Source organism: Leptonotus elevatus, chromosome 13 (genome assembly GCF_054856555.1).
Source record: "Leptonotus elevatus isolate MCC_2025b chromosome 13, RoL_Lele_1.0, whole genome shotgun sequence".
In the NCBI taxonomy this organism is placed as follows: Eukaryota; Metazoa; Chordata; class Actinopteri; order Syngnathiformes; family Syngnathidae; genus Leptonotus; species Leptonotus elevatus.
In genome coordinates this window covers 7,456,232-7,468,688 of record NC_141251.1, presented here as the reverse complement: position 1 = coordinate 7,468,688, position 12,457 = coordinate 7,456,232, and positions in this window count along the sequence as shown.

Here is a 12,457-nt window from a genome sequence, read left to right as displayed (position 1 = left end):
AAAAAAAAAAAAAAAAAAAAAAAATTCCATTCGTCTATTCGTCTCAGTTCAATTTGTACCTTGTAGCATTTAAACGAATTAGACACGTCATTATCAGCACTCGGTCCGTCAACGGCGCTCACGATTGGCTCCGTGTCAACATATGAAGCCGACATGTGCTATTCGTTCCAAAAGACCAAGACACAACAACAGCGCTTTGACACTGCGGCCCATCTCCGGACCAACCCCCCCCCCCCCCCCCGCGCGAAGACCAAACACAATTTATTCAACAGCCGCAGTCAGCCTAATGGGGCAAGTTTGGACTTCGTGCGGTAAGATTGCATTGATGAGTCCGTTTTATGTATGCGTAATTACGACTTTCTATACACACACACACGCGCGCACGCACGCAGCGAACGAGCAGGTGGACCGTGTCGAATAGAATGTTCTCTCTCTCTCTCTCGCCTCTGTCAGCAGACCACAAGTGCTGTCGCCCCTCCTCCAGTCCCCGCTTGAATCATCGGTGCCCCCGTCATGTCCTGAGGCTTTTGTGGGGCGAACGCTTCCGGATGTTTGGTGTCAGACTCCATGAGACGGCTGATGGTTATTTGGGCTTGTGGGGCTCATCCTTCCACCGAGCTGAGGAAGGAAAAAATGGGATCACCCATTTGTCGTTTTTTTTCTCCCTGAGGAATGTTTTTTTTAAAACATCCTTAATTGCTTCTGATCACTGTTTGATTGTTCTTTAGTATTTCTAAACTCTGATGGTGGCTATTAATTTAATCTTATTTTTTTGCTTTTAGCGCGTTCCTGCTCCTATATGTATATATATATATATATATATATATATATATATATATATATATATATATATATATATATATATATATATTAGAGGTGTCAGGCGATTACATTTTTTTAATTGTAATTGATCACATGACTTCAGTAGTTAATGAACTATTACTGTTCTAAATGTACAATAAAATGTATAATATTTTCTTAGTTTTCCTACTCGTGTAAACATAAAAGTAAAAATAAAAGAAGTGCTAATAGAAATAAGGCTGCATCTTTTAGTCATCTGTACAATAATTTCATCGTAATTCATAAAATTGAGTTAAAATTAAAAAGATGTACTGTAAAAAAAAACGAGTGTGATATTGATTTGTGTTGAGGCCATTTTTTTCTGCCACTAGATGGCATAATTGCATTCGTAAGACGTTGGTGACAGCTCAGTGCATTTTTCTTTTCATATTAAGAGCTACATGAAGTAACTTGTAAAATTCTGCACATTTAAAATGGGGGGGGGGGGGACAACTTCAACCCAGTCTCCGGAAATATGTTCTTTATTCAATTTATTACTGCTCAATTTTGACGTGGACGTGTCTGCTGTGTTGCGACTGAAATTCCCCCAGTACGGGCTTTCCAAGTAAGTCGCGCGTTAAAAAAATGAATGGCGTTAAAGGAACTTTACATTCATATATATATATATATATATATATATATATATATATATATTCACACACACACGCACACACATGCATATACTTCCACACACCCGCAGACTGGCTGGTGCCTGTGTGGCCCCTGGGATTTGTGTGTTTCTGCCTTAATGCCTAAACATGCTGTACTCGTCTACGTAAGCAAGGAAGAGCAACGAATGCACCATCATTGGCTTTTCCTCGGCTGCGTCTCTTTTTTTAAGAGTTCTTCTTATGCACATGCAGAGACCATTTTATTTATTAAGAGTATATCAAGTTTCTCAAAATGAGGTTTAACTCAGTTTGAACCAGTTGCACACATTTGTGTTTAGTTAAAAAAAAAGAACATTTAGCAAAGAAAGTGCAAATATACAACATGGGAAATTAATCAAACACAAGACCAATGGGTGAAGCACTGTTGACAATAGAAATTTGTTTCTCTTCATAAAACTGTGATCAGTCAACGTAGACAATCACAACAAAATATGTTCAACAATGTAAGACAAATAAAAAATACTGTACTACAAGTACAGGTTAAATTTGTCAAATCTGAATCAAATAAATTAAATATGACACATCTATTTGCCAGGTTTGATCTTATCAGAAAATGTCATCAACATTGTCGGCAATATATCTTTTTTTTTTTTTATTTGAAGGTGCTTATGACAGATGCTACTAATGGACTACTAATAATCGGTATCGGTATTGGCCTTGAATTTTTTTTTTCCGGTCTATCACTACCCTAAATAGATAAGCCTTCATTATAATACACCTGCTTAGGGCAGGACATTTAAGTGAATCAAACCTGAACAATAGACGTTACTGATTTCTGATTTATTCGTCACTGAAAGGTATTTTAGCTTGAACCTCAATTTAAAAAATAAATAAATAAATAAAAATATTTGACTTTTTGGTAAATGAGCTGAGCTTATATAGCGCTTTCTACACCATATGGTCAGGGTTCAGTGCCTTGCTCAAGGACACTTCGGCACGGCCGTGGCTCACAGACACAACCTTTGGATTGGGAATACGGCCGCTCTACCGCCGAGCCGCGCGTCATTTTCACATCAACGCGTCGGATTTGTCGGCGTGAAATGCACCGGTGAAGTGGGCGGTGTCTTAAAACTAGAAACGCGCCGATTGGAATAACAGATTAAAAGGTGAGAGTTCAGCGGAGAAGTGTGTGGATGTGGATGCAGCGCAGCGTTTGTCGTCTCTCGTTTCTCAAAGGTCACAGGTCAGCTTTAATTGGCTTAATGGACTGTCCCGACGAACAACAAGCAGAACTCAGGCCAGTTAGGATCTGAGGCCAATGAAAGCCCCAGAGGTACAACAAGTCAGCACAACAGCATCAAAAGAAATGTAGAAGGAGAATAACAATTTGAATTTCCCAAAGAAATAGAACTTTTAGCTCCAAACTTTGTGTTCAATTCTATTTTACATTCCTCATGTCCAATCAAACATTACAGACAATAATGATCACGTTTGTATTTGAATAATTGTGTCTCAAAGGCCTAAATTGCGCCGCGCACATTTTCTTTGTAAAACTGATGAAGACATCCGAGCTTGGGAGGCCCAGCTGAGCACAGCTGCGGAGGCTAATGTGTGTGGCCCAATATGTCTCTCAAGAATTGGGTTTACTAGTTAGGGTGGGCAATATGTGCAAAAAAAATATCTATATATATATTTTTTTTTTTTTAACTCGATAACGATAATTTGACAATATTCGACAAAAAAAACAACAATTCAAATCTGCAGTTGACAATTATGGATAGACAGCATTTCTAAACAGCATCTTTTTATTAGTTTTAAATTGCTTCATATGTCAAATATTGCACAACGATATTTGACGTCAATATTTAACAAATGATTTCCAAATGCATTTGAGTCATAACATCCACGATAAGTTATCAATAAACGTACTTGCAAGTTGTAACGGCAAACAAACATTGGGTGGGGAGTTAGCATCAGTCTGCTAAGTAGCGTACCGGAAGTGATGTGAATAGGTTTCAAAATAAGAGCACAAACAGGAAGTTTAGCTGCTTTCATTTTGCTGTCTTAACAGCGCTAGGTAAGCTTGCTACACGTTTATGACAAGAAGCTCATAAAAATAAACTAATATCTTTCATTTACTAAATAAATCCCAAGTCAAGTTACTGTTAGCTGTGTGTGGGTGTGTGTGTGTGTGTGTGTGTGTGTGTGAACTTTGCTTTCCAGCTCATAAATAACTAACTGTGACAGACTTTAGAGGCAAGCAGTAAAGAGCTTCCGAACAGCTCCAGGAAGCCGCAGAAGCGCACTAACCCCAAACTTGACCTGGAAAATACACTCAACAAACACCGTGTCTGTGTTCTTGTATGTGAAAGTAACTATGCTAGAGCCAGAGAGAAATTGCTGGAAAACAGCATTTATTTTTTTGATACAATCGCAATTAATATGTAATATGAACTCTTACTAAAAAAACAAAAGTAATTTTCCCTCAAATTGTGTTCACTTTATTCAACTTTGGAGGTTCCACTGTAGAGATCTCGCTTCCTTTCTCTCCCTGTCTGTCTGTCTTTCTGTAACCCAGGTTCTTTTTGTGCAAAATGAGGACATCTCATTGTCTACCCCTATTCCTAACCCTAACGTCAACCATAACCCAATTAAAACCTTAACTCTAAAACCAAGTTTTGACCCACAGAAAGAGGTTTGAACAAAATGGGGACCTCCAAAATGTCCCCATTTGTAGGTGAGGTCCCCTCTTGTCTGTGAAAAGTCAGAATGATGTCCCCATTTTGTAGCACCCCCCCCCCTCCTCCTCCACACACACACAGACATGTTTGTCTTTGTATCATCGTGGGGTCATCTCATTGACATAATGCATTTCCTAGCCCCTTCCCCTAACCCCAACCATCAAAACTAATTGCCTACCCCCATCCCTTACCCCAACCTCAACCAAAACCCAATTCAAACCTAAACTCTAAAACCAAGTCTTGATCCTCAGAAAGATGTTTGAACAAAATGGGGACCTCCAAAATGTCCTCGTTTGTAGGCGAGGTCCCCTCTTGTCTGTGAAAAGTCAGAATGATGTCTCGATTTTGTAACATACCCCTCCCCCCTCCCCCTTCACACACACAGACATGTTTGTCTTTGTATCATCGTGGGGTCATCTCATTGACAAAATGCATTCCCTAGCCCCTTCCCCTAACCCCAACCGAAACCCAATTCAAACCTAAACTCTAAAACCAAGTCTTGACCCTCAAAAAGAGGTCTTAACTTGTGGGGACCACCAGAATGTCCCCACAATTTCAAGCCTGTCCCCACAATGTTGGTTAAACCCGGAAAAACACACGTGTATGGACCCCACAATGTAGCAAAGACAAAAGCACACACACACGCACCCATTGACAAAATGCATTTCCTAGCCCCTTCCCCTAACCCCAACCAAAACCCAAACTCTAAAACCAAGTCTTGACCCTCAAAAAGAGGTCTTGAATTGTGAGGACCGGGCAAAATGTCCCAACAAAGCACCCGTGGTCCCCACAATGATAGTAAAAACCTGGAATATGGTCCTCGCAAGATCACACAGACGAGAACACACACACCAACAGCAAATTTGCTTATGGCCTGTACCTCAAGTTTAGCAGTCTTGTCATTGTCAGACCTCCACCCAACCACCCACCCAGGGACCGTACCAAACACCGGCGCGTGGACGTCAGTATTGAACGCACACGTTACCCGCGCGCGCGCCTGCGCGTGTGTGCGGGAAACCGCCGCCATTTGACTATTTCCTCGTCCAAACTTTCACTCAACAAGCGGGAGGAACATTGACACATCAATCTAACAGCAATTACAAACGGCTCCATGCCAACCGCCCCCCAGTTGCCGTGACAATCTGGATGATTGATCACCGGCGGCACGGACTCTCTAACCTGATCAGGCAAATTACCGTGCCAACCGCCGGGGCCATCTGAGTCCCCGACTCGAAATTAAATCCACTGAGCTCATCACCTCGATGCGGTGACATGCTTTCTTATACAGTACATGTCCACACGCAGGCAGAGCCATAGGGCGCTCAGGCACCCCCCCTCCCCGCACATCTTCGTCCTCACAACCCCCTCTCTCCTTTTTTTTTCTAAACACAGTCAGAAAGAGGGAGGGCAACTTAAACAGGGCCTCTGGGGGTCCGTAGCCCCCTCGTGACAGGGATGGTGGGGGGGAACATGAAGACATATTAATGTACTAAAGACTTAATGATCCTGCACCCAGAGAGGAGGAGAAATGGGAGGAGGGAATGTTGTTTACTTTATTAGTTTACAGCAGATTAATGGGGATAATCATTTAAGTGATGGAGATGGATTACCCTCTCAAAGCTGGACACGCGCACGCGCGCTACACACGCGCACGCAGACACTTACTCAATATAATGGGATGGAATAGTGTGTTTGTGGCGTGGGTGTGTGCGTTTCCGGCCTTCCGTCGGAGTCGTTTTAAATCGCCACGGATTCAAGTGATGCAAGTGAGAGAAGTGGACCACGTCACTTTAGTGGGGGACTGAGTTGAACGCGACTAGTAGTCAGTATCGAGTTGAGCTCGATCGAGAATTGGAACCAAAAAAAAACCCAAAACATTTGTCGTATATCGATATTTTTAGTATTTCATATTCTTATTCTCTTCGTGTCTGTTGCTACACAGTAAATTTTGTCGAGTATTTGGCCCTACTCTAACTCATTCACTGCCATTGACGGTTACAGACGTCAAATATTCATTTAAACTATTTCTATTAGTTACATTTTTTTTCCCCATTTTTGTTAACAAGAGTATGAAAACCTAGATTTTTTTATTGTACATTTAGAACAGATATACATTTTGTGATTAATCGTGAGTTAACTTGTGAAGTCATGCAATTAATTGCGATTAAAAAAAAAATTTGCCTGAAAGACTGGTTGCTAACCCGGTGGGTAGTAGGTGATGTCTGGTCGGTGCTGGATTTCACTTTCCTTTCTTTTCTTTGATCCTTCCTCGGGTCTCCTGACAACCTCACGACTCTAGCTGGATTCTGAAGTATTTGGTTTAGGTGGACGGTATGGGATTTTTTTATAGGTTTTAGGTGAACTAATGAGTACACACTCACACGCACGCACACATGCACACACAGACACATACACACGCACATACAAAATAAAAAAAATAAAAAAAGAGAGCAATGATGATGACATGTCAAATCGGTAAAATTACCGAATGAACAATACTGAGCTCTCAAAAAAAAAAATGTAATCGCCTGACGCTCCTAATTTTTAATAATCTTTTCTTTTCTTTAATCGCGTCATGCGAGTAATTTTTTTTAATTGTAATTAATCGCACGACTTCACAATTAATCATACATTTTATATCTGTTCTAAATGTACAACAACAACAATTCTAGGTTTTCATACTCTTGTTAACAAAAGTGGAAAAATGTGAAACTAATAGAAATAGTTCAAATGAATTTTTGACGTCAATAGCCGTCAATGGCAGTGAATGAGCTAAAGAGAGTAAAATGTACACTTGGAAGAGAATAAAATATTCAGAGTAAATTTTTACGGTGTACGAGAGAATTGGCCCATCCGTTGACAAAAACCTAGAAATTAAATCAGAAATTCTAAATACATTTTAGAAGGAAATTTTGTGGGTACAATTTGTTAGTTTATTTAAAAAAAATAAACATTGCACAAGGGTTGAGGAACGAACTGAAGATCTTCAGCTTGGGAGACGGCTACTGTTTGTTACTATCAAAAAGGAGACCAAAAACATTCTCTTGTACACAAAATACTTTGAGTAAAATGTACTCTGAATATTTTACTCTCTTCCAAGTGTAAATTTTACTTTGTTTAGAGTGGGACCAAATAGACTATTTTTAGTAAAATGTACAAAATTTACTGTGTATGCACTTGCTGCTGTAAAATCCAAGTCTCCTTATTGTAGGACAAATAAATGTTTATTTTTCCACTCCAATACAACTTTATTCGTTTATTTTATTGTGCAATGTTGTATAGTATTATATTGTATATATGGCATAGAACAAGGGTCCCTAACGTGGTGGCCCCCTGGCACCAGATAGCCCTCAAGGACCACATGAGTAGCTCGTGGGCCTGTTCCCAAAATAGTTCACCCGTTTGAAAACGTAAACAATGGCAGAGATTTATAGAAAGAAAGTGTCGCTATTGTTGTTATTAGTATTTATGCGTTTCCTAATCATTAACACCACCAGTGTCTTGTGTCTTCACATAAATGAATGTCATTGATCATTAATAACTAGGGCTGCCGCTAACAAATGCTTTAGAATTGATTATCCTATCAATTATTCCATCGATTACTCAGGTAATGAATGGCGTGGCAAAAATGTTTGTCGACCTTTCTTTTTTTTTAAAACAGCCCTCATAATAACATATAAAAAGGCAACAACAACAACAACAACAATAATAATAATAATAATAATAATATGATTAAAGGTAATTTGAGCCCTTAGCACTAATCAATAGTAAAAAAGCTCACGTTTCAAAAAGGTATACATATACCAATATAATAATGCTATTTTTTATTTATTTTTTTACTCGACATTGACTCTGTCAGACTGTTATTCACGTTGAAATTTTCTCACAATGGATGCTGTGAGTAGCACTGTAGGCTAATATTTTGACGATCACGTAGAAGCTTACGGTGGATAAAAGGGTCAAATATGAACTCATTCACTGCCATTGACGGCTATAGACGTCCAAAAATCATTTGAACTATTTCTATTATTTTAACATTTTTGTTCCACTTTTGTTAACAAGAGTATAAAAACCTAGATTTTTTTTTTGTATATATTTAGAACAGATATAAAATTTGTGATAAATCGTGAGTTCACTATTGAAGTCATGCGATTAATTACAATTAAAAAATGTAATCGCCTGACGCACCTAATTTTTGATAATCTTTTATTTAATTAATAATAAAAAAAGGCTAGGTTTTCATACTCTTGTTAACAAAAGTGGGGAAAAAAATTCAACTAATAGAAACAGTTCAAATGAATTTTTGACGTTTATAGGCGTCAATGGCAGTGAATGAGTTAAAATGTTGATGCAGTTTATTACTATGCTATTGTAAATTACATCAAAAAAAAAAACATTGCTGACAGTGTCAATCAAAACTAAGCCTTATTGTCAGAAATATTGATGCAGTGCTAAATATTTTTTATACTCAATGGTTATAATCACACAACACGATGCAATATGTAAAACAGAGGTATGTGAACAATAACATATGCACGTGCACAAAACACGCAGCCTCTGACTCAAACACATTCATCTAAACAGAAAGACACCGCACATAACTTCCACCAAGAGGTTTAATTACTGTCCCCTCTTTTGATTTCCTTTCTGCTGCCCACCGCAAGATAGATCTCAGTGTCAGAGTGGCTGACAGATTGAGACAGAGCATTGTTATGCACACACACACACACGCACGCGCTTTCGCACGCACGCACGCACACATTTCCCTCCCTCCCTCTTGACTTACATCTTCCATATTGCCCTCACTTCCATGGTTACAGTGTACACAACGAGAATACATAGACTACCCGAGTCGGACCTGATGGTTTGGATTAAAAGCGAGTAAATCAGAGCGCCATGTTGAGCTCAGTTTGTCATACAGTTACCGCACACAGGTGCTCCGTCCAAACACCACTTTAAAACGTCCAGCTCGCTGTTGGTGGAATGGACGATATATCATCATCATGTCACCCTTTTCTTCAAAACAATCAAAGTACAAAAAAAAATGTATACTAAACTTATTAATGGGATAGTTATTTTTGAATAATTTTGAATAGTGTGCTGTTGTTTAAAAGTTTGCTGTTTAATTTATAATAATCAGCCCGAGTGGGGTAAAGTACGCCGCCTTCTTCTTCCCCCGTTGCCATGGTGGATCAGCAAATCGGTGCTCCATTGAGACGGTCTTTTTTAGTCTGGTGAAACCACTCGGCGTTGATATAACTAACTGGAATCAGCTGTCTTGGAACCGAAAACGCTGAGGTTTTTTTTATTTTTTATCTGAGCGTATGTCAACTTGTTGTTCAGGGTTATTCTCACTGTTTGTGCCTTTTTTTTCTTTTTCGTTCTTCTTTTCATAGTAAGAGCAATGGTGCTAAGCTTTAGACTCGAGTAACATATGCGGTGAGGATACTCCCTCTAGTGGTTAAGTAGTATAATGTTTTGACAGTTCAATAATTGAGAGGAAAGCACAAACAGAAGTGAAACAAAGAGACGTCTTGAAAGCACATAAGTGAGAGAAGTAAGAGATAAGAGGGAGTGTCTGTTGGACTGGTCCTTGTCATTCATTGTTATGTGGATGTAAGTTGTGAGAGAGAGAAGCCTGAAAGTGAGTTATCTGCAACAGCATCTCTCTTAAGTGCAATTCAAGCCCTTTTTTTTTTACCATTACTGAAAATATTGGAAGCAAAATTATTATTTTCGTTATGAAAATAACTAATCTATTATATGCTTGTTTAAATACTTGGATTTTTCTAAAAACAAAAAACGATTCTGTCAGGTTGGTTTAGAGAGAAAAAAGTGGAAAAAATAGACTTGTCTTTAGCGGGATTATAAGAATTGTATAGTGGGCACCGTGAACGTGTTAATATTTAAACAAGATGATTAAAAGTGTGTCTCATACAGAAGCATGGTTATATTTGACTCTCATACAGAGACCAAGTTGTTGTCATGGCAAAAGAGTGAACCCTTTAAACAAACAGCTCCCCAACATACGCATTGACAGTATGCATGTTCGTATGTGCGCGTGTGTCTGCACAGAAAAAAAGTAGCCTCATGGAGTAAGTCATGGACATAAGATTGTTTTTCAGCAAACAAAAGCTCAATTTTGAAGTGTATTTAAAAAAATATATATATTAAAGACAAGATGTAAGAAGGCAGAGATAAACAATGCTAAAGTCCATTTGTTTTGTTAAATAATGTTTTATATGATGTCTGCACTTCACCCATGCACAGACTTGTACATGCATTATTATTATTTTGTAGATTCAAGCACATTTCGTTTTTTTATGTGTATGGTAATGTATTTGTTTTTTTTAATAACATAGTACACACAAGCAACATATAGTCAGAAAACAAACATTCTGTATTAAGTTATTGTCTGTTAACTCATTCACTGCCATTGACGGCTATTGACGTCAAAAATTCATTTGAACTATTTCTATTAGTTTAAATTTGTTTCAAGAGTATGAAAACCTAGAATTTTGTTATTGTACATTTAGAACAGATATAAAAATGTATGATTAATCGTGAGTTAACTATTGAAGTCATGTGATTAATTACAATTTAAAAAAAATAATCGCCTGATGTGATTAAAGAAAAGAAAAGATTATTAAAAATTTGGAGTGTCAGGCGATTACATTTTTTAATCGTAATTAATTGCATGACTTCACGAGTTAACTCACGAGTAATCACACATTTTATATCTGTTCTAAATGTACAAAAACAAATTCTAGGCTTTCATAATCTTGTTAACATAAATGAAGAAAAAAAATGTTAAACTAATACAAATAGTTCAAATGAATATTTGACGTCTATAACAGTGGCATGGCTGTGAATGAATTAATATATTGTATATGTTGTGTGTTTAATTTAAAAGAAAATTTCAAGTCCAAGGTCCATTTTTGTTCTCACTGTGGGGAGCTGGTTTACTCCAGAAACACGCATACTGTCAATGCGTATGTAGAGGAGCTGTTGTATCAAAACGAGTACCCTTCCCCATAAATTAGGGTTCGAATATGTTTATATTTGACAATTACAGTTATTTTCTCTTATGCATAACTTTTATTAGATTCGATTTACCCCCTAGGTCCCTAAACGTCTTTTTGGCACCCCTAAACCTCTGATCCTAGAATTGCCGCAGCAATCGTGATCATGATCAACACTCAATGATGCACCGGCTCCAGACATGATCAGTCATGCGCATGTGAACAACCTGCTTGTTCACTTTTCTATTCTGCCTATTAGAATCCTTTTTTTTCTCCTTTTTTTTTTAATCAAGGCGTGGACATTAAAAATGTATATGATTCATCAGGAAAAAAAGACAAATTAATCGATTATTAAAACAATTGTTAGCCGAAGCTTTATAATTGACATAAACATAAATTTGTACTTGACATTGAAGAATCCCACACATTTTTAAGTCACATTATTGTAGGCTGGAGGCAGGTGGCAGCAGTCCCAAACCACTTTGGCCCTGTTACATAAATTGGCGTTGTTTACGGCAATGAACCCACAGCTATTTGGGGAGTTTCGCAAGTCAATTAAACAAAAAGTTCTTTGTTTTGTGTTTCCGGGTGGAAACAATGCTTCAATACATACCATTGGAAAGCATGTATGCTTTCCTTTTAAATGACTGCACAATGGAACCCGCCACGATTCATATGTCGTTGTTTTTCTTCCTTTTCTGTGATTGAAAATTTGTAATCACCAGTGAACGCCGTTGCAACGTTGCCGTTTTAACGGTCAATCAAAACGGCCATGTTATGTCACATGTACAACCAATGTCATCGTAAAGCTGTACCGATATAATGTACAGTGTTGTGTTTCATATGGAGCTATATTTATTTATATTGCGTGTGTACCTGTGGATGAAAAAGTGAAGCGTGAAAATTCGCTGTTGCCCAACAAAAAAAAAATCGGTGCTCAAGGTGACATATTTATCCATTCATTCATCCAAAACGTATCCATATTGGTATCTTGGTCTGTACAGTATATATAATGAATGAAAATGGAGACAAGACAGAATTGACTATCAAAAAACTCAAACTCTGATCTTCTGGATTGGACAATGCGATGAACTCATTAAAGATCTGCCTGCATGGTGGCGGCAGCTGCTAATTAGGAGGACGGCTGTGTGCAGCTGTGTGTCTGACGCACCTGTTTCCAAACCTGTAATTAAACATTGTACAAACGCATGTCTAACAATTAAGTTTTTATAATGTCGTGCAA